Source organism: Parus major, chromosome 1 (genome assembly GCF_001522545.3).
Source record: "Parus major isolate Abel chromosome 1, Parus_major1.1, whole genome shotgun sequence".
NCBI lineage: Eukaryota > Metazoa > Chordata > Aves > Passeriformes > Paridae > Parus > Parus major.
This window is the reverse complement of record NC_031768.1, coordinates 49,174,248-49,193,275: the sequence shown is the minus strand read 5'-3', so window position 1 is coordinate 49,193,275 and position 19,028 is coordinate 49,174,248. Positions and strand designations below refer to the sequence as shown.

General features: G+C 37.9%; 1 long non-coding RNA gene across 2 annotated transcripts in view; it reads right to left on the bottom strand.

Moving 5' to 3' along the window:
• The window catches only part of LOC117244416, a 57,278-nt gene extending 38,581 nt beyond the window's left edge, over window positions 1-18,697 (bottom strand). The window contains exons 1-4 of one of the 2 annotated variants that reach the window (XR_004497454.1): window positions 17,501-18,696; window positions 8,013-8,258; window positions 6,509-6,659; window positions 1,851-1,925 (exon numbers count right to left, since the gene is read on the bottom strand). This is a non-coding gene — a long non-coding RNA (uncharacterized LOC117244416). Of the gene's footprint in view, window positions 1-1,850; window positions 6,660-8,012; window positions 8,259-17,500 lie in introns of both variants that reach the window. The other variant, XR_004497453.1, reaches the window with a different exon arrangement.
• Between the last annotated feature and the right edge of the window lie 331 nt (window positions 18,698-19,028).

The window sequence follows — 19,028 nt, the reverse complement described above, 5'->3', positions numbered from 1 at the left end:
GTAAAGATGTGTAGGAAAGACCATTCATTTCCTGTAAATGCAATGGAGTGTTTTATTCCAATTTATTCTCTTGAAGTCTCGAATTATGATGGTAAGAACTCAAATAAAATACAATCACTAGGAAGATATCATCTATTATATTCTATGGGAAACTTTGGTCAAGGAAGTAGTGGAATATCTCATACTTTAATTTCCACTGTTTTAAATTTTTTTTATTATTATTTTTCCCAGATTACATCACACAGTAAACAGCCATTCTAGGAATGCAGCTATGCCTGGATTTCCAAATCTCAAAAACAAACAAAATTTAAAAAAATTCTTTTCACCCAAAAGTAAATTGAAGACATTTTGTTAAAATCTATTTGTTTTATTACAAAAAGGTATTCTAACCACCTTGGGACAAAGACAATTGTTTCATCATGGCTAGGATGAGTTCTGAAGATTCATAAACAGATGTCTGCAGTGCTGAGAAAGGGCAACAAACCCATTCCTTGGATGTCTTGTAGAAACATAATCCTCTGGCAGGGTTTATTCTATGACTAAGCTCTATTTCTGCTTTTCTGAGAGCCTGAAAGTGTGGTTACTTAATGGTTGTGTCAAGCTGGTGTGTTAGGAACTCCTTATAAGCTGAGGTTCAACAGTGCAGGTGCTACCAAGATGCAGAGCCATGTAAGTCCAAAAAAATATAAAAGGTAATGAAGCAGCCCAGTGATAAACATTTCTCCAGGGAATGAGGGGAGAAAAAAATATAATTTGTTTTTGTCCATGATGGATAATCAGATATAACCCCAGGACTAGAGGAAAAGCTTAACTCTTTGCAACTACATTTTCTGAAAATTTAAGCAGAATGTTCAGCCTGAAATACAAAGAATAGCAAAGTAACTCCACCTCCTGTGGACCTTTTGATCTTTTCATATTCAAGTTTTGATTTTTGTCTACCAAGTCATGTAATTTTCAATGCTGTATTTAACTCAGAGGTTCCCCATATTATTGCAAGTGTTCAAATCTCTTGTCAACAGTACTTGTACTTTGTAAGGTATTTTGACTCTTCAAAATGCTGCACTAATTAATCTGCTTTTTGATAAGTTAGTTCTGTCCTAAATGGCTAGAAAATGACTACCCTTACAGAAGAAGACATTAAAAATATTTTACTCCTTTATTCCCTTTTTTTGCTATTGTATTGCAAAGCACCAAAGATGCTTTGATAATGTACTGTATTGTATTAATAATGTACTTTGATAATGTACTGTAAGGCATTAAAAGAATGATAAGAGTACCCATAACACCATAATAAAATTCTTGCTACTGCTTTTCTATGTTTCCTAATGATCTTGTTTAGTGTAAGATGGATAAGAGGGAATAACACACAAAAAAAGATGGCATTCTTGAGGAAATACAAATCCTGACTATCTGAGCTAAAACGTTAGGAACTCTGTTTGCATAAAGGAGAATTTCCTAAAAAAACCACGTGTGAACAATTAGCTTCTCAGTTTGTGGGCAGAAGGTTGCTAACTTAGCTGTATCTTCTTCTCAAGGTTATAAACAAGGTATTAAAAGGAAACAATTGAGATACCTCAAATTATTTCAGCCAGAGAAATAGGGAGGCTTAAAAATGCTCATCTACTTTAATTTTTATATAAATGTTATTTGAAAGCAATATAGCAAATTATCAAAATTAATAAAAGAAAATCCTGGTAGTATTTATGAAACACTAGTTTTTTCTTTGATTCCAGTGAGTTTTAATTTAGAATCCAAGTATTACTGAAAGTTGAACCAATACCATCTTACTTTTCAGTATTTGGTCCCTGGCAACTATTTGTTAAACCCAGGAAGCAAGAAGATATTCTAACCTTTAAAGGGTGTGGCTGGACATTCAAAGCCTTGTGTTGTTGATTTTGCTAGGTTAATACAGCCAAAAAATCAGTCTGAAAAAGAAAGCTGGAAAGAATTAATCATCCTTCTCTCCCTCTACCCACAGGAAAATTTTACCCTCTGTAACTTGGTGACATGAGCAGTGTACAAGCATTTAGAGAAAGTGAGGGTGTGGAAACATCCAGCAGAGAGCAAAGGATCTAAAAACACCTTTGATTATTAAAACTTTTTCATGTATCAGTAACAGATCTATTCCCTCTAGCATCATCTCTCCCAAAATGTTTTGATTACTCATAGCTGGAGGTTTCTACCATCTCAGTTTTACAGATTGTCAAATCAGTACTTAGGTTCCTTGAGCAGAAATTTATGGCTGGACAATTTAGGCAAGCACTAGAAACTCTTTAATGTTTTTAAGAAACTTCATCACCTTTGTGAAAAAAATAATTGGTAAAAAGTGATTTGTTAATGGTCCTGTTGGAGCAGAGATTGGTAACTCATTAACAAGGCAAAGCCACTGAAAATCTGCCTTTTTAAAAAAGGGATCAAGCTTGCCTTAAGGGGTTTTTAAACATAAAGTGTTTTCACTATTCGTTAATTAAAAAAATATAAAATTTATCCTGTTAGTTCTACTTTAGTATTTTCATATTCTCTAAGCTTCTGTATTTCAATGATGATGCTGATATCCAAGACAGGGTTTAAGTTCCTGTTTCAGGCATTTAAAAGTCTAACATTTATGTCTAAAACCTGTCATTGCAGGCTACTTTTATACTAAAAAAATAACAACAACAGGCAACTCTAGGTACTGATTCACTTAATCCTGAAATAGGCCAGATAAATCATCCTCTGGAATTACTCATTTCTCTGCTAGGAAGCTTAGGGTGACTGGTTTGGACTTTGATTTAGCAAACTTCTAAAATTAAGACCAATGGGTGTTACCCCAGGGGGCTCATCTTCAAAGTAGGTCAGCTTGAGAAGTGCTATTAAGCTGAATGATCCACCAAGAAAGACTGAGGTCAATGGCTACTCATAAAGTCCTATTAACAACAAGTGAGGCTTTTGGTACTCATTAAATGGATAAAAAATATTCTCATAGGCATTGCCACTGCATTCTTGAAAGGTCTAAGTGCAGTGTTTATGGTTGGGGGTACAATTCAAAACTTCACATACCTTACCGCAGCAAAACATCTCAATAATTGGCAAAAGAAAAGCACTATATTTGGATTATTATATCTGTGGCATTCAGCAAAGGATGGGTCTCTCCATCCTTGAGCTGACAGGAAAGTGAGCATGCATTGTATGTATCAGCTTTCTGCTAGACTGAATGTAAGACCTTTGTTTTTCTTTTAGAATAAATATTTCTACCTCTCAATATACTTTCCTTGTCTCTGTGTGGGAGTTTGTAAGGAAAGGAAAATCTCTTCAGAAACCTGGCCAGAAATTAAAGGAGCAGCATCTGTTAAACACTACAACTTCAGTGAAGCTTTAATGACTTGGGAATTGCAGACCACACTGCAGCCTGAGGTGGAAATCCTGATCTTCCCTAGTTGAACATTAAGCAGAATTAAAATGAACAGAGGTAGTTTTAGCTGTAGTAACTATAATTTTTGTGGACCATGGTTAACACTGAACAAACTTGAGTCCCATTTTTAAAGCATTCCCCAGTGGCCACAATGGTGATTTTTCTGTCGAACCAGAGTGATATTCGGATGTACTCCTGCATCTTCCAGAGCTGAGAATATCACCTGTGTTCCAGTCAAGCTGAAGAAGCAGCATGTGTGCCCTGCATGCTCCTCCTGCACTCGTTTGTACTCATCCTTCCATTGTCCACACCACCTCCCTTGCACCTCCCTGCAGCTGCTGGCCTGTTAAGAAACTCAGAGTCTGAAGACCACAAGTATCCTGTGTCTACTGTCAGAAGGCTGCAGTAATGAATGCCACCCTCGTCAACACGTGCTTCCACCACACAAGCTAGTAAGGGAACCAGAATCTGAATGCTGGGAAAGTTAAACAAGAACAAGGAGGGGTTTGTTGGTGGCTTTTTGGTTTTTAATTATACTTGAGCCATGAAAGGACTTGGACTCTTTAAGTAGCTTGATTTTACTCTCTGCCTAGCTGAGATTGAAGGAGTATGATATGATTTCTGCTCTGTATCCTCTTCCTCTGAACTTCCGACTTCATTGGTTTTCTGACAAACAAAAAAAAGAGAAACAAAAGGGAAATAGGAATTCTGAAATGTGATCAACTGCAACTTGCTAATTAGAATGCATAAGCCTTTGTAAGGAAATCCAAACCCTCCACTGACATAATATAGGAAATAATAACAACATATAAGGAAATAAGATTGCCACCTTACCACAACACTAGGTAGAGAGCAGAACTAATAACTACCAGCTGCTTTTGCAGCATACAATGCCTGAGTATGCCAGTTAAAGACCAGCTTTGATTCATAACACTGCCCATAAAATGTTCATGTTATCAGAAGCATATGGGCAGCCCTTTGGAACAAACCAATGGCAGATCCACTCCAGGAAGAGAGGAAGGAAGACCTGCTCTCTTTAAGGGCATAAGGTATCAATGCAACACAAGAACAGCTAGTGCTAGGTGAAGTCCACCTAGGTTTATGTTAGTAAGTGGTGTATTGACTGAATCACACTCACAAAAGGCTGTGAACATAAATAAAGCAATGCTCCTCTGCGCTTGGAAGTCTCCACAAGGTTCTTGAGATTTGTACTAAAGATTTATTGATCCTGATCTCCAGAAAGACCTCAGGGAGCCCTTCCTCTGATCCTGTTTGTTCTTCTCTTTTCTTTCACAGATTGAAGGACTCATGGGATAATGTTCTTGGGATACTAAAGAGCCAAATGACAGGCTCTATGAATGGCTTCCATTGAGTTACTCTTCAGATATGTAAATAGCTTGGGACAAATAGTGCAAAGGCCATTCTATCCTTTACTTCTGCTTTTCACTGGCTACCTCTGAACAGGTTGCATCATTAACCAGTAGAAGGAAATTCTTCAAATACAAATGCTTATATCAACAAATATCCCAAAAACATTCCAAATTTGATACAAAAATGCTTACCTTTTCCCTGCATTTCTTTGGGTTTCACTGTGATTGCTTGTGCATTTGACACTTCAGTATAAAAATGGATGCTTAGTAATTTAAAATTGGCCTACGTCACTCATAATTTTGACATCTATGCTTCCCAGTCCATATTGTATACATCATTCTGAAGACAAACACTAACACAGATTAAAACATTTGTCTGCCAGAAATGGAATTACTCCACAGCACTGGCCATAAGATGCTGAATTCCAGCCTTAATTACTTCAGTTTGTCTCTTTTTGTGGCACACATCTGCTCTAACACATCTTCCTTTAGTTAAGGATTTTCTTTGCATCACACAAGAGTATGTAAAGTTATCTCATAGTAGGTAAGTTTAGTTTAGGACCACCAGGTTGTCTCTGTAGTCAATTAAAGCCTTTTGTTCTTCCAGAAGGTAAGTCAGAGCAGAAACCAGCTGTCTGAAGAAGCAGACAGTTTTTTCAAAGTACTCACGTGGGATCTCTGCAGCTCCCATGCATATGAGTTGTGTCCTCCAGACCTCCTAAGAGCAGCAGGTTAGAGAGACAAGCTAGGCTGAGAGCCCAGCTCAGCTGGAAGGTCCAGTTAGTAGACTGCTCACTTAAATTTCTTTATACCAATATTGGTCTTTCTGAGACATAAAGGGCTGAAAATGCATTTTCAAATTGTATAACTACTATAATTCTTATCTATCATAAAGGCATAAAAGAATAAATGTACTCAAAATCTCTCACAGCATGCATCACTGCTTTGCTATACTTGGCAGCTGGATGTCTTGAGAAAGATGTATTTACAAGATATAAATAAGAAGTACTTACAAGAATGTATTACAGAGTATATCTTCCTCCAAATATTAGCTTCTACTCCTCTGATGTTTTAGGTTTTGCTCTTCTCCATTCCAGTTGAAAATACAATGAAATGCTTCACTTTTAACAGATTCAGTCTTAGAAGAGAAGGGAAGACTTTGCACACTGAACGAAAGGCATTTGCATTGTTCTAATAGTGGGATTGTTTAATTCATATCAGATGGCTTTGCATAAAATGTTGTAATGGAAATAATTCACGTAAACACTCTTATGAGGTATCCACTTGTGTGATCGGTAATAGAATGACCAAGAGTATAATTTTGTATCACTTATCTTTAATGGTTGTAAATCCAGCTTGGATACAGGGACATAAATATTCTCTCTGTTCAGTCACTGAAGACAGACTAGGGCCTTCAAACAATGTTTCATCTCAGTCTAGAATAGCAATGTAGGACAGCTGCACTGCCCTCAGTGTGACTGTCTCTCCACACTGATCATAAAGTGTCTGGATGACAGGCTGAGAGAGGAACAATTCATATTTTGGTAGTGTAAGCCAGGTGATATGAACCCCATTCCATGATGCAGGAGATAACTGGACTGGATTGTCTCGTGTTGGGAACCATGTGGACAATTAGTTGCATAAATTTTCAGCTATAAGCTTTCTTCTAGAGTATATCTTTGTTGGTACATATATAATTATTTCAAAAAAGAGAGAGAGAGACAGACAGACAAACAGACAAGGATACCTGAGTCTCCATTCAGAGTTTTAGTGTTGTCTGTAACAAACTCCTCTAGTAGGAAAACAATGCTTTGTAGTCCTCTGCTGCCTTATTTTGTATCAGATGGCTTGACTCCATATTCCATAACTTTCCCCACAGAAGGCTGCATTGCTGTGCTCTGGGTTATTAAAAGGCAAACCACAAATTTCCTCCAGTTATTCTGACACATTGAAAATAGAAACCAACAGTTTAATATGAAGAATCTCACTCTTTCACATAAACAACCTTTTATATTACATATATCCATTCTGTAATAAAGCATCTATCTCTGTTTTACATACATATTTTTACAGAAGACCTGCCAATGTAATACAAGGTTTTTCTATGTAACTGTCACATTTATGTAAACTGTATTACAGACCATTCACCGACTCCATTTCGCTTATTCTTATCTTCCACTAAAACCTGTGTAAGTTTACCTTGGAGGCTCTTCAGGACTTCAGCTTTTATAATTTTTATTTTGTTATTGGTTTTGGTTTTATAAGACTCAAAGCAAACTGCTTTTGAGCAGTGTCAGGATACAGAGTGATACCACAATATAGTTAATACACATAAAAGGCATATCATCTTTCCAGAATATCTGTCCAGTCACACAGGGAAAAACACACAGCCTGCCTGAATGATGGAGCTACATAGACACATTCTTTCTAATACAGTGGGAGAGACACAAAGGACCAGCATTTCAATAGTGGTATATGCCCCCATTCATATGTTTTTATGTTTAATGCAGTAAGGAAATAATTTTAGTGTTTGCTACCCGTTTTCTCCAACCTGGAGAAAATTACTTCAAATGAATGCAGTCTATTTTACTTCCTACACTCTTACAGGAAATTCTTGCAAATAAATACTGTGTTACTGGGCAATACTAAAAATGCAGTGACAGGAGCCTTTTTAATGAATGTTATGCTCTTGGTAGCGACAGCACACCGGGGTTTGAAATAAAGCAGTTGCAGCTGGGTGACAGCTTGGAAAAAGGTGTTTTTGCAGAGTGTCACATAATGCAGTTGGCATAATTCTTCCCAGTGATACTGAATGTAAGTACAGCAGCACCACTTCTTCCAGCTGGATCACAAGTCCCTTGATCTGCAGCTCAAAAGTGATATGTGCTCTAAAGTATTTTTCATGTCAAATGAGGCAGGAGTATTCAAAGATAGCCAGAATATACAATGACTGTGTTTGAAAAGATTTACACAATGTGTCTTAGGTCATCTCAACCAATACTTGTCAGCACAGTAACTTGTTAACATTAAAGTGATTCTAAGCTTATGGGAAAAAGTATCTAAGCTTCCTACAGACTGTGTATTTACATATTGTTTAAAAGGAAAAGTAAAACATCTTGTTCTGTTCACTCTCCGACTGACAGCACAATGTCTGTCTAGTGCAATCAAAATCACTCTGATGATCCAAATTCTCAAAATCTTCTGAAGATCCCACAGCTATAGTATAAAATGCATAAGAATGAGCCAGGCACCTGCAATCAAAGAAGCTTGGCTGGGCTCAGAAGACTGTAGTCAGCTGGTAATATCACCTTCCCTGTCGCCTGCACCATGGGGAGCCTGTCCATCTCAGGTGGGCTCAAAAGATTTGGCTCCATGCAAATAGCCAGGTTGGTGGAAGTCATTCTGCAGGGGCCACATTTCTGCTGAAGTTTAGCAGCAAGGGCATCCAAGACCTGAGCAGAAGTGTGCTGATCCAGAGCTCTTTCTCCTCCTGGGAGCTGCAGAAAGAGAGGAGAAACAGCCTGAGTGCCCACTGCTCCCCAGACTGCAGGCAGAAGTGGGCCTTTTTTTCTTACTGCACCAAACATTTGAAACTCAACCTCTTTGCTATCACTGTTGCCAAGAGAGCCTTCTACTATCACATCTCCCACGAATCCTTCTTTACTCACAAATATTAAGTCTAGGAGGGCACCTTTCCTAGCTCACTGAATCTTTGTGTAAAGAAATTGTCTTCAAGAAACTTAAGGAATTTCCCAGCCATACTCATCCCAACAGTGACAGTATGGTATTCCCAGCTGATATGTGTGAAATTGAAGTCTCCCATAAGGAAAAAGGCTGCCAATCCAGAGATTTCTCTTAATTGCCTATAGAACAGCTCATCAGTGCAATCATCCTGGCTGCATAATTAAGAGCAGACACTCACAATGACATCTTCTTTGTTTTCCACCCCCAGTTCTTACCCACAGGCTCTCCACCACATCAATATTACCTGTAAGGGCTGTAAAGCTGAACTTTTTCCATATATATGGGGCAATTTTGCACCTTGCCTGCTCTGCCCTCCTGAACTGTGAGGTGCTCTTACCACTGCACCAGTGACACTAAATCTCCACTACATAAGTTACAGATTCACGAGACAATGCTCACCTGAAGCATAATATAAATATTGTTTTGGCAAACGAGCACACACAATTGTTCAAAAAAATATGTTTTAAGTCTGGTGACACATAAAATTTGCAAATACTCAAGTTTTATAACAATCTCTTCAAGAGTTTAAATTTTTCCCTGGAATTCTAAAAGCACTGCAGTCACAACTGAGCAGAGACAGCCATAGCCCACTCATAAAGCTCTCCAAGTAAAGCATTAATCTTTCCCTTTGCATGTGACAGCTGAATCCTGGGAAGTATAGTCAGGGAACACTATTGGTCAGCCTCAGCAATCAAGTAGAGCACTAAAGGCTTGTATTCAAGTGGTAGCCAGAGATGACAAGACCCCCCCAATAACACAATAGATGCCCAGGCTGGTTTTCAGCTCCTTTGACTTTATCTAGTTATGTTGCAGACATTCATATTAGATAATTGCTAAGGTCCCATTATAGCTAGTGTAGTGAAAAGTTATCTCTGATATCTTGAAGTAGGCATCTTTAGGACACCTTTAGATTCTATGGAGCAGGGCCTCAGTTGTTTTCTACACACAGGCACCTTAATGCTATTTAAGACACCATAATGAAGCTGGCACCTAAAGCCTAGCAGCTACGACACAAGACCAATGGACAGTCTTGTTCTTATGAGGGGGCATCTGCAAACCAGAGGAAATACCTTTAGAAACTCAATCCATACACAGCTGATGTCAAGGAGTAGGCTGCTGCATCCAGCTCTTGATATCTACTCACTATAAAGGCTGTGTGGACGCTGCCTGCATACTGACACACAGAAGCTAGACTAAGCCAAATCCCACTCCAGTTCTAGTTCCCTCTTCTGCCAAGAAGGTTTGTATCCTGTATCACCATAGCTGAGACCTGGTGAGAGCATTCCACATTGAATTTTTGTAAAAAACATTAAGAGCAAATACTGGAGAAAAAAATAATTTTTTTTCCTTTCTTCTATTTCTTGCTCAAACCATGTCCATTTGGCAAGGTTCAGGAAATAGTGTCAAGTGCTTATTTAAACAAGTTTTTTTTTTCATTTTAGAAAAGGATGTACCTGTAAATTGCTAATAAACACTTGTTATTTAAGAAATTGTATGAATATGTGACTTTTCTAAATAATATAAAACACCTGCTGAAGTGAAGAGACATTTTAAAATTAGGCATCAAAAGTAAAGGCATAGCTCCAGCTTTTATTCCTTTTAATACCAGAGTGATTTTCACAGATAGTGACTGGCAAATTATCATGCTGAAGCAACAGGCTGTGCCAATAGAAAATGCCTGCCTGCAGCCAGTTCCCTGTGCAGTATAAGCTTAGCACTGGATTAATTGAAAAAGCACCAAGAAAATGATAGGTCTCTGTGAGTTTTCAAGAGGTCTTCCAGCAAGACAAGGTCATAGAATCAAATGGGCTGGAAAAGACCTTTGATATCATCAGAAGTCCAACCCATGGCCTCACACCACCTTTTCAACTACACCATGGCACTAAGTGACACAATGAGTCTCTGCTTAAACACCTGGACTAGCTGGTGTGCAGACAGAAACCATGTCCCCTTGTCACCCTCAGTCTGTGTTGTCATCTATCTGGTTTTCCCTTAAGGAGTTTCTTCTCAGAGCTTTGCCTGCCCCTCTTTTGTTGTTCTTTTTGGCCCTTTACTCTCCAAAACAGCTTTCACATTGATATTCCACCCTTTGTGTGGCAAACACACAGATGCCAGCTCACCCTAACACTGTCTTACTTTTCTGCTCTGTTCCTTAGGCTTTAATTAAGGAAAATGTTAACATAAGCAATTAAGAATATCCTTAATTTAAGCCTGAATCCCACAGAAATCAGATGCATGAGAGATTTAGCTACAGTCCCTGAACTGGATTAAAATTTGGGATCTCATTATCTTCTTTAGTGTATTCTTTTCCTCTCCTTAGCTCCATTTATAGGCTCTGTCTGGAGGAACATCTTAGTAATTTTCTTTCATAAAGACTGCAAATGCAGAACTCATGTTTTCCCCGTGTTTTTTGAGTGAAAGGTTAATTTTTCAGGTCTTGCTGAAAGCAAAATTGCTTCTGTGTAAGTTTCCCCCAATGCACACTTCAGTTCACTCCCTAAGGTAATAGAAAATTAAAATTCTCTAGAAATCAAAAGTACAGGATGAAAAATAATGATGATAAGCAAATTGTGTCCCTGATGGGAAATAAATTTTAAAAATACGGAATACAGACCATTTGGCTAATTGACTTAGATTAAGTGATATTACTCACCACTTCATTGAAAATACATGTTACAGAAGAACAGCAAATATTGCAATGATGAAGTAAAATTTTCTTGTGTCCCTAAGACAGTCTTCCAGCACTTTTATCTGAGGCTGTTGCACTAGATCATTTGGTTTATTACCACTTTAAAGTTATGCCAAAACCTTTGAAAGAGAATTTTAATAGTCCAAGTTGCATCATCGTCTCCCCACGCTTCCTGAACTTGGACTCCTAAACCACTAAGCTTCTACAGCACTGGGAAAGCCAACCTGAGCTACTGTGTACCCTCTCTCAGCAAAAACTTGAGTCTTTCTTCTTAAGGAGTTCAAAATACTGACATCTCATCAGCCTGAACTGGGGAATGTTTTTGGTTTTTTTCAATTTTAATAGCATACAACTGCAATAAGCTTCTGTGCTTAGTTAAGCATCATTTTAAAATGCATTCTACTTCATTAAAATGTGTACATCATCTCTTGAGGACATTAGGGAAGCACAGGACTGGGTACCACCTACTTTTAAATTGTCATTTATATGACTTCATAAAGTTCCCTTTCTTATCAAAATACCTAAAATTCTGTCTGGTCAGCACAAATCTAGTCCCACTGGTCTCTTGAAATCTGAGTTTAAACTGGTCTTTTCAAGAAGAAATGAGAGAGAAAACCCTAGAAATCAGAAGGGATGGAGAAAGTCTTTTAAACAGCTATTTATACATTTCTATTTCATGGCAATATGTTGAAGCTGCCAAGTAAAGGAAAGTTGACATTGAAGAAGGTGCATAATCATGTGAGTACTTGTGCTTTGGAACAGAGGACTAAAATATATCTGAGTATGCTTTGCTTCTAAAAATACCTGGATCTACTACCAAATCTTCTGGGGGAAGAAAAAACAATTCCAATTAGAGATTTATTTATAACAGCCAGATTTCAGTAAGAAGACCTCAAACTAAGCTTTGACAATAAGTAAGCTTGTGACAATATTTTAGCTTCTGAAAATCATGTACATTAGAATGAGACCAGAGGGGCTTTCAGTACTTTAGTCATGAAGTTAATTTTGCAGTTATTGAATTACTGTGAAACATTATGGGATATGGCACACTGCATTATTATGTATTTGAGGTATTATATATTGGTAAGAGTCTGAAGAAATATCTACTTATCTATTCCATTTAGTTTTCAGACTACACCATTACCAAAACACGTGGAGTTTCAGAGATGGACAAGTTACAGCATATAATCCAGGATCTCAGAAGTGTAACCACATTTCCCTGATTGTTCCCTTAAAAAGCATTTTCTAAAGCTCCTACACAGGTAAATTTTGAAGTGGAAAACACTCGGCTTTGAGATGTTCCAGTGCATCTTGATTCATACTACTGAATCTCAAGTAGTTTTTAAGACCTGGACACCTTCCTGAAACACCTTCATTCTTCTGGACACCTTCCAGAAGTCTTTCTGCAAGTCTTTAAGAGAATCTGGACTTGAGTTTAAATCTGTTTCCTTACTACTATGCCTATAAACCCAGGGTTCTGAGACAAATGATAGAAATTAAGCCACTGTAGTGAGAAACTATTCTTGCATGTGTAATATGTGGTATATAATTTTTGGTTTTTTCAAAACATTATCTTTTAGGGTACCCCAGCTAAACGATACAGAGTGGTAAGAAGCCCAAGCGTTTTCTGGAGTGATTTCACTTGCTTAAGATTCATTTTATCCAGTCAAAACTGGTATCAAATACTGTATCCATTGAGATATGATATCTTACCCTTTTATCCAATCTCTCATCTTGCTCCAAGTGTAAAGACAGAATCAGACCATCTATGAAAGTGGTTTCTTCCTCCCTCTATGCCTTCCATCCTTCCATCTGGAGAGGAGAAGGGGCATCTGTCTTAGACTTCTTTCTTAGCTTCTATCTTAATTTTTCTTTCTTAGCACCACAGGACTCTGTTGGGTTTCCCATAGAGCTATCTTTGGCAAAAGTCTCTAATTAACATTCTACATAAAAAGAATTGGAGTGAGATTCCAAGGCTGATGTACTATTTCCTACTTGGAAATTAATAAATTGTGAAAACTTAATTTTCCACTGAAATTACTTATCTGGCTTTCACAGAATAGACAAAAATCCACAGTAGTTTTTTCCAATGAAATAATGCTTTTCCCAAAATACAATGCATTGTGACTCTCTTTTGTTCCATTAGCTTGATTCCTTGACAACAATACCACCTTTGCTAATATTTCTGAGGGATTCCTTGGGATTGTTTTAGTTTTTTGCTCATGAAGGATTCTTATTGGGGAATAAATGAAAATAAGAATAGTGCTAAGAGAAGGGAATAATTTTTTCCTGTTCCAAATAAGACTGGTGAGAAGTCTCATTTCTGTCAAAAGCAAACCACTCTATTTCAGTCAAATACTTCTTCCCACTTCCTAGCCTCCATTTCCCTTACTTTTGCTGTCTAATACATTCCCCCTTCCCAAATGCTTTAGTGAGGTGCTGGGCGGTGCTCTGAGTTGGGGTTGTGTGACATTTTCCACCTGCTGTCATGAGGAGGTGCCCACTCTCGGTGTGGAAGCTGCCAGGACCGGGCTGTAACCATCACAGCATATCTCATAACCTCTGCCAAAGAGGACACTTTGCAGGTTCTGCCTCCCCAGAGCTACCAGTGAGGCCCAGTGCTGCCTCCCTGTTGTTCTCAGGTGAAGATCTCCAGTCCTACAGGAAGGACTGGTGAAGAAACCTCCCACACTTGCAAGAAAATAGTAGACATTACTCTGATTTTAAAAAGGAGGGGGAATGTGAAGTCCCCAGGGATTAAAAAAGGCTCAATTGTCCATCTTGTCTCAGTCAGGTAGATAAGTAAGGGTCATGGAGGAGAAAAGGCAATTGAATAAAACTCTGTCAATATTACTACTGCTTTCTGTTCTAATTCTGGTTTGGAAACATAACAGGATGACCAAAGCGAATGCACTTTAGGCTTATGTTGTTTCTGCATTTATAGAAGAGATATATATGTGAACACTGTGTTCTTTGGGATTTAGAATCTTCTGATGAATATAAAAAGACACACTGTAAGGTAGCTAGTAGGACAGAACAAGATCTGATCACAGCCTCGATAGAAGTCCAGACAGCTTTTTCAAGAGCCTTCAGCTAGAAAGCCAACTCTAATCAAAATGGATGTCTCAGCAGAAATAATGTATTTACATATGAGAATAGCCACACTGAAAGGAAATGCAGTTTTAAAAACAGTAAAATGAACACAAGACAACTTTTTTGAAATCCATTGATGCCAACATAGAATATTTCAGCAGTCAGAAAATAAAATGCATTAGCATTCTCAAATATACAGCATAAAGCTTATACAAAAAATACTTAGGATCTTTAAACTCACTTTACATTCAGAGATCCTGGCAACTAGCAGTGTGTTGAAAGATTCCTTGCAGACATGGGCATCTAGGTGCCACACAGAGCAACTCTGAGGCAGCCTAAGGGGCCAGCTGCATCAGTTTGCAGCCCCAGGAACAAGATGACAAACATAATCACACTGAGTGCTCTTGGCTTCACCTTGCCCTGCCCTACATCTCCTGCCATCCTGCACCGAGCACCACTCAGACAGCATCTTGGCTAAGATAAATGTCAGTAAAGACCAGCTGATGTGGTAGCTGAGAGTGGTCATTGTGACACAGGAGTGATGGAGTTCTTTAATGTGATGGAGTTACTAGTTTGCTGGGCCTTTGTAGTGTAGTGTATTTCATAGTTGGCAATGAAGACCGAATGTGTTCAGACGCTTTTTTGTGCACCTAATTCAGGTCACATCACCTGGCTGACATCATTAACTATTTGTGCCTTTCAGCACTTGCATACTAACTCTAGGACCTAGCACAACATTCCGAACCTTGAATCTTACTCAGCATTTTGTCTTTCCAGAGGACAGGAGATATTATAGTGCCAACATCCATTTTCATTAGTTTTTCCATCCTCACTATAAACCAGAGACTTTGCAAAGTAGAAGATGTTACATACATTCAACATTATTAAAAAGTCAGAGAATAATAAAACAAAAATAAAAAATCAGTATTTAGCAGAATAAGCACTGAGGTAATATGACATTTTACTGTGTTTAAGAAGTGGCTCCAAAAGCAGCATGGTAGCAGCTATCACTCGTCTGCCTTTCACAAAAACAAAGCTTTGTGAGTTGATCTACCCAGGCTTCCCATCCTGACTACTCTTTCTGGAGAGTACTAGTTTTGAGCAGTGACTGTGCATTCCCTGAAATATATCTCCACAACCGACTAAATTGTTTATATTCAGATTTATAATACAGATACAAATGCACCTGAATTAAGACACATCCAATTTACAGCCAGGTCCTGTATAGGTATGACCAGCACCCTACAACAGCAATTTCAGTAAGATTCAAAACAAATGTTTGCATGTTTTAAAAGAAAGATGTAAAGTATTCATGTTCGTATTATTCTATGCCAGTGAAGGAATTTTTAAGATGCAAATGAGGGCATTGGAAATAATGGCAGAGTGAGGCAAAGTTATCCCAGGATAGTGAATTTGGAAAAGAGCTTGTCCTTTGTACCCCAGTGCTGGGAACTGGACCCTTGAAGTGATGAGCTCCTCTGTCTGTCCTTTTGGGAAATGTTGTTCAGAGAATGAATTACAGGACGGCACAGGTTAGCAGACCAAAATAGCATGAAGTGGCAGAGAGGTAACTTTTGTTAGAGGTAGCTCAGAGTTTATCTTGCAGAGGCCAGACCAGTGAAGTTAGCTCTTTGGTATAGGCTCCACAGCAAAAGGTGAAACAACTAACTGCCCTTCCTTCATGGCCTCTTGCAGCTATTCTTTTTAATTCAACCTCTGAGAGTAAATGCAATGACAGCTGCAGGAAAAGTAGAGTCAGTGAGGTGGAAAGGGGACATTTCTTGAAGTTTTCATAATTCAATTATAGCCATTACCAGAGTAAGCAGAAAAACTGTAAATCATTCTAGCATACAGATCCAAACACAAAATACAAGCTTTCTTCCTAATTCATTAATTTTCTCATATTCACATTGCTAGTTATAATTACTGCAAAGGAATTATTAATTAGGAATTATTTTCCATTAGGCAGTCAGAAGACATGAAGCTCCCATCTGAAATAAAAATCCGTAATGACATTACAACTACTGTTATGGTTTTACAGTAATGTAATATGATTAACTATTACCAAATATATGCAAGTATGTCTAAGCAAACTAATTAACAATGCTGTTTATCATGTCGTTTATTCTGTTAATACTCTACAATTTGTTCCTTCCACAGCAATTTTATGGAAGGAATACATTTTTCTTATACTAATAAGAATTTTTTGTTATGACAACATGCTTACATTTTTAAGTACCTTTACAGTGTTTTAGACTGGATTGAGAAGATCAGCCTGGGAGGGGTTAGAATTAATGCATGAAAACAACCTGAAAAGTGTCCCAAACAAAACAGAGTACATGCAGAAAAAAATCATGTGGAAAATAAAAACACAGAATCCTTAAAGTTAAAAATAATTCCAAGATCATGGAATCCAACCTTCAACCGAACACCACCATGTCAACTAAACCACAGCAGTAAGGGCCATGCCCAGTCAATAATGTGTAATAATGAAAATTCATATATGGTTTAAAAATAACATTTATCTTTCCAAATTAAATGGTGGAAATTGCTATGGGCACTGCTGCTGGGAAGTGGCCATAATATTTCTTTCTGGATTCTTTTTTTCCTTCCATCACTATGCTCCTACATTTTTCGCCCTAGTAGAAGATGAAGGATCCTTGTCAGACAAGGGCACAGTTGTATAAAAATAAAATTCCTAATGAAGCCCTCATACTCTGGTGTCATGAGTGTCCTTGGTTGCAATAATGTGACCCTGAAAAAAACCTGGATCTGAATGCTACAACCTTCATGAAGAAAAGCTTTGGATCCTCATATGAATTTTATCACTTGGTCCTATATCTATTTAAAATTATGTTATTACAAAATGCTCTAGAATAGCTCAAGAGGATAATCCTTGCCTAACAGAAGCATCTCATGATAACTTAATCAAACCTTTTCCACTTGCAGTATAGGCTGTCTGCATCAAATCTACATTATTAATGATCCCAAAGAGATCACAAGAATGTGCTTGATGAGGAGGAAGAACAGCTAAGGGAAATACCAAGTCTGTTTCACCAGGAACACAAACCACAAAGGGGAATATGAATCGTAATCAGTAAACCCCAGACACTACAGAGATACTTCTTCCCCAGTAATTTAATGTCACTTATCTTTGTATATACCATGCTTAAGACTTCCAGATAGCATGTATATAGAGTGATTTTACAGTACCTTGCTCTGAACCCTTGAGAAAATTGGAGCAGGAGGATAGCCCCTCAGGAAGAGTCTGCTTCATCTGCTCGACTTTCAATACCAGAAGCACCTTTTGCTGGTAGGATAGGGCTGTGCTGTAGTGCAGTTAGAATCCTTGTTTTTCCACAATATACATGGGGCCAGGTGGTAGAGGCAGAATCTTCTCCTTTGTCTGTAGCCATGCCATAATTTGTACAGTCCTGGCCATTGGTAAGTGTGGCAGAGGGCCTGGGAAACAGGAGAAACCACACTCTTCTTTCAGCAATAAGGTGTATAATGGATTCAGATGTTCGTCAAGCAGCGTACAAGAAATTCATATGTATTTATGATACACATGATTTACAAAGTCTGTAGCTGTACTTATTCTAAAGGCTTATACAAACTGTAAATCAGTGCATTCCTGGTGCTTTATCAACCATCAAAGAAGTTAAATTCGAAAGTAAAACAAACGCCAAATGAAACTAGGCTTCTCTGGAGCAAAGCTTTGAAAGAAGCTGATGGACAGATGGATAGATGGATACACCAGGTAACTCCAGTAAGTTAGGTAACTGGACTCTTCAGAGCATAAGGTAGACAGCAAATAGCATAAGATCAAACTAACTCCATCCTTAATTTTTTAGTTTTATGTACCCTGAAAACATTGCTTTCTGAAAGCTGATATTTTCAGTAGCATTTGTACCTGATAGACCTACAGTTCTTTACAGTTTTGAGTAGGTAAGTTACATTTTAGATAGGAAAAGTAGCATTAAACCATACAGTACTCAGTCCAAAGGAGCTTTACATTTTCTACGGTGAAATTGAAATTGTTTTCTGTGTCTACAGAGCCTGAGAGTCATTACAAAGCTTTCCTTAAACAAATAACAAATATCCATTCATATCTGACAGAGACTATAATATTCAAATACATCTTTAACAGATATTAATAACTAAAAAATATGAAAGAAAGGTATAACACTTTAATTATTTTTCATTAAAACTCTCAAGGGCAGGAGTCCCTCCAAATACATTATTAGCTCAAAGGTGTTGTCACCACTGTACAAACTTGATCAAAACAGCATTATTCAAATCTCATTCAGTTGCATGTTCAAGAAATGATTGGCAGTGAAGCTATTTATGTGAAAAAACAGGGTTCTGTGTATTTTGGGGCCAAAGCATGAACATATCTCCTGTGGTAGCAAAGAGCTTTGTATCTTACTATATGCTGACAATTTACTTTTTAATTTAGCAATCTCCAACATATCTGGGGTTTCCCAAGCAGGTAGAAAACTGTGCTTAGCTATTCTAAAGGACATTTGTTTTTTTCAGAACCAAAGGGGTAAAGACCATGAACATGACATTTTCAGTAGTGCCAGAGGAAAAGTCTGCTTTGGCTGAAGACCCTAAGAAATGTCACTGGAAAGACAGTGCAATAGAGAGAAAATGTGGAATTTGCATTCATCACCCATCCAGTGTGCTGAAACTTTGACCCAGAACTTCTAAAGTTGTGTCAGCTGGGTAGTTCTCACTA